Raw genomic sequence first — 4,435 nt, 5'->3', positions numbered from 1 at the left:
TACTTTGTCAGCTGCTCCCTTTCTTCAGATATTTTTGAAGAACCCTTTAAAGATTGAAGTACCCACATTGAATAATTCTTTTTTGTTTGTTTGTTTTTCTTTTCCTTTTTGCTTTCCTTGTGTACCTTGAACTGGCAGAAAATACTCTTATCTAAAAGGGTAAATACTAAACCTTTAAGTTAACCATGACTTAAGCTAAAATTACCAGTGCCATACAGGAATGGGAGGCAAATGGGGGGATAAACCAGAGGTAAGGGTACCTTCTATCTTTTTGCCCTACTTTGCTTATTTAAAGGTTTAGTTCTTCTCAGCTTTTTGAATACAAGGTGCTTAGTTACACAACTTTTTTTTTTTTTTTTTTTTTCCAGCTAATCTATGGTGATCCCCACTGCGGAAAAACCACTATGTTCTTTATCATTTGTCATTTAGATATTTTTTCTGGGTTCTCCAGCTGTATTTGATGTGCCATGACACACTAAACAGTACATTCAAGGAATGTTGGGTCTGCTAGCGTCTACTACATAAACCACATAATTACATGGAGTGCAGAGCCTTTCTCTAAGTCTCTGCAGCTTCACCCTTACTCACCTTCAGGCACTCCCAGCCTTAGAGGGAGATTTAGTCACTGAATTCCATTGTGAGATGAGGTAGTAAGCAAACTTAAAGATGATCACATGGGAGTATCTATAGATTGGATATTTACTTTGATTAATGAAAGCTATAAAATACTTCTCCAGGTGTGTGGCAGTGAAAAAACTTTTGCAGGCATGAATGACAACGCTGCCATTTGAACCCCAGTTCATTTCACACTTGGGGTTTGCGATGTTTCTCTTTAGCTGTCTGTTTCTTACTAAGACGTCATTGTCTTACTGAAAAGCTGTTAAAAGGTAATATATGTTCACATTTTCTTTAGAGAAGGGGTTGAGAGTCTGGGCTTCTAGTAGACTAGAGAAATGGTCTCTAAACATTTTTGATCACATACTCTAACAGTAAAAGCCTTTGAGCTCTCAAGGCCAGTATATTATTATATATAAACTATATACATGTACTACTGTATTAATATCCCATAAGTTATGAAACATAAACCTACACAGAATTTTAAAAAAAGTGAGATGAAGAGAAAATAGAATTATTTTAACAATGTTTTTTTTTAATTATTATTATTTTTATTAATGGTACTAAATTTTTTTCTTCCTGCAACTCAGTGGATTGTCTTGTGCACTACTTTTTGGAGATCACTGGACCTGATGGTGAATTTTAGCAAAGAAAATATGAACATACCTACTCTTCTTTCTGCCAGCTGTGCTTTAAAGTTGATAAACTTCTACACTAAGGGAGAGCAAAATCAGTAGGGTAAGCTGCTGTTCATACACAAGTATTCTGGGAAATGTCACAACAAAGAAACATGCCTAAGCCCATAAGAGTGTCTCTGAGAAGACAATCTGCTAATTCATTTCAAACCTGGATATAGGATCACAGAACCACAGAATGATTGAGGCTGGAAGGGACCTCTGTAGGTCATGTAGTCTAGCCCCCCTGCTCAAGGAGAGCTACCTAGAGCTGGTTGCCCAGGACCACATCCAAATAGCTTCTGATAATCTCTCGGGATGGAGATGCCACAATCTCTCTGGGCAACCTGGGCAAGTGCTTCGTCACCCTTGTAGTAAAAAATTGTTTCTTGATGTTAAAATAGAACTTCCTGTGTTTCTGTTTGTGCCCACTGCCTCTTGTCGCGTCACTGGGCACCACTGAACATCTTCTTTGCTCCCTCCCTTCAGATATTTATATACTTTGGTAAGATCCCTCCTGAGCCTTCTCTCCTCTAGGCTAAACAATTCCATTCTAGGCTAAACAGTCTCATATATATTTATCTGTTATAATGATAACAGATGAAGTTCCTGTATTAACAAATGACACAATAAAAAGTATATTTTCTACCAAAAGGAGTGGAGGCATTGGGTTTTGAAGCTGCATCTTGGAAGTGGGATGGCAGATCTTACAGCTGTGCTACTGTTGTGTATAAAACTCTTCCTAAAGTAATATCTTATGTCTTGCAATAATTTGAAAAATAATGAAAAAGATAAACATTGAGGTGACTTTATTACTCTAACAGAACAAATGCTGCTGTCTGAGAAGGAAAAAAACTAACAAACATAAATTCAATTGATTTGCATGGATGGACTCTTTAGCGAAATGGTGAAATTCCTGTTAGAGTGCTGTCCTTCATTATCACTTCCAGCTTACAACAGCAGCAGATTCATGTCTCTTTTCAGCAGCAGGTAATTTGTGGAAATACCCCCAGGTATTTTTGACAGTCTGTGAACAAGGAAGTGTGAGTTATGAAGACCTATGAAAACATAACAACTGCTAAAAAAAAAACAATGTTAATTTGAGGGTTAATGACAGTCTGTGTGTAAATGGAGCAACTAGCCAGTAGCAACCCAGAGGTGCATGTAGTGGAATGACTTAATGGTGTTTACATGACAAATTAGTGGTAAACTCCAGATTCAGTTCTTAGGTTTTTTTTTTTTTTTAATTGTGATTCCATGTTGTTGATAGAATGTGTTTGTGTGCTGTTTAGCCACAAACATTTCTGCAGTTCCTCCCAGCATTCAAGGAGCACCTGTACAGGAAACTTTCTAGATTCCAAACAATGTTATAGTGTCTGAGTGAGAATTCTTACTGTGGAAAAAAATGCCACTTCCACAGGAAATTCCCAATCATCCATTCCCATGGCTGCCTTACCACACTTATTGCTTCACAGTCCTTATGGATGCTAATGAATGGTTGCTGTTCCAAATGTAACTTTTATTCAAATTACTGTTTTTTCAGCAGTCATAAATCAGTGTGCTGTCACTGGCAGGCACTTTTATATCCTGCAGCTAGTGGGCTTTGTCTCTGAGCAGCATTATACTGCTGCTGACCTTTAACACTTCTGTTAGCCATAGAATGATGCTAAACTTAGCTAATAACCTAGAAGAGACCAATATTGAGACACCACTTGGCTCTGTTTCAAGTTGCATTGCTTCTTGGCAGAACAAGAATGTTTTAAAATCAGCATAGTCAGCAAGTCCTGCATTCACTTCTTAAGGAGACGTTATTCAGTGATGGATGTCATACTGGGCTGAGTATAAGAACAAGAGTGTAGCCAGCAGGTGGAGGGAAGTGATTCTTTCTCCGTGTCTGGCTCTTCAGGGACTGCTGCTGGAGCACTGTGCCCAGTTTTGAGCTCCCTGGTACCAGAGAGACGTTGACATATTGGAACGAGTCCACCAGAGGGAAAGCAGGAAGCTTAAATGGCTGGAGAACATATTGTATGAGGAGGGACTGAGAGAATCAGCTAAGTTTGTTCAACCTTTAAGTTAAAGGCTAGGAGAGCTGGTGCTCCTCTCTAGAGCTCCCTAAGTGGGAGGGTGTAGAAAGGAGTCAGTCTTCTCAGCGGTGTGCAGTGCAAGATCTAGGTGTTCAGGTTAAATTTAGGTAGAAGTAGGCATTATCCTGAATCATTTAATTTTCCAGTGTATAAAACTAGTTTTGTATTTCCAGCTGAAATACTCACTTTTGTAGGCAAATAGTCAATTTTTATTGACTAGGAAAGGAGCTGGATTGAAGTAATTTGTCCTTGTTGTACATCCTTGTTCAATCAATCTTGCCTGAAAGAAAAGTTTTACTGCATTTCTACTGGTGAAGTTGAAATATGGTAGTCTGTTGGTGTCAAATGAGGTAAATATATTGATAAGGTCATATAAGTTATTATGATAGGTAAAAGTGAAAGGGAAAGTTAAAAAGTGAGTAATTCAGAGCAAATCATGTTATATTTAAAGTGTTCTACAAACATTTAATGTCAATGTGTAATCCCTTCATAGTTGAAAAATTAAGTATATTTATGAAGGAATCTGTGTTGCTTGGTTCATAGAATTTGTGGCAGTGATTTTCTATTTTTCTGGTTTCTGTCCTTCTCCTACCTTCCCAGAGAAGAACAGTATGTTAGGAACATGCTGTAAAATAGCAACATCTCTGCCTCCAAATAACTACTGCAACTCCCTCGTAATATGTTTGTTCTTTTTGCACTTAGGTGGCTGAAATAAATCGGAGATAGTTCAAGTAGGGTTAGACTGCTAGTCCATATTTCATTTGAGTGTTTAATGGTCAGTTAAACTGATGGAATTATGGTGATTTATGTCAGCCAACAATCTAACCTTGTGTCTTCCTATTTCTTGGTGAAAGCACATGGCTTCAACTGCGGAGCCTTGACTTGTTCCCTGTTTGGACAAATGGACAGAAAACATCAGAACATACAAATCTTACAAGTTATAAGATAACTTGCCATAAAATGGTAAGCTGTCACTGTTGTAAACATACCATTCAGATTTTTTGAAAATTCTGCTTTTACAAAGTGAACTGTTTCATTTCTTCATATAAAAACTTTTTACCA

The sequence above is a fragment of the Anser anser genome (genome assembly GCF_964211835.1).
Source record: "Anser anser genome assembly, chromosome: 2".
NCBI lineage: Eukaryota > Metazoa > Chordata > Aves > Anseriformes > Anatidae > Anser > Anser anser.
The sequence above is the reverse complement of the archived record's forward strand: the minus strand, read 5'-3'. Positions refer to the sequence as shown.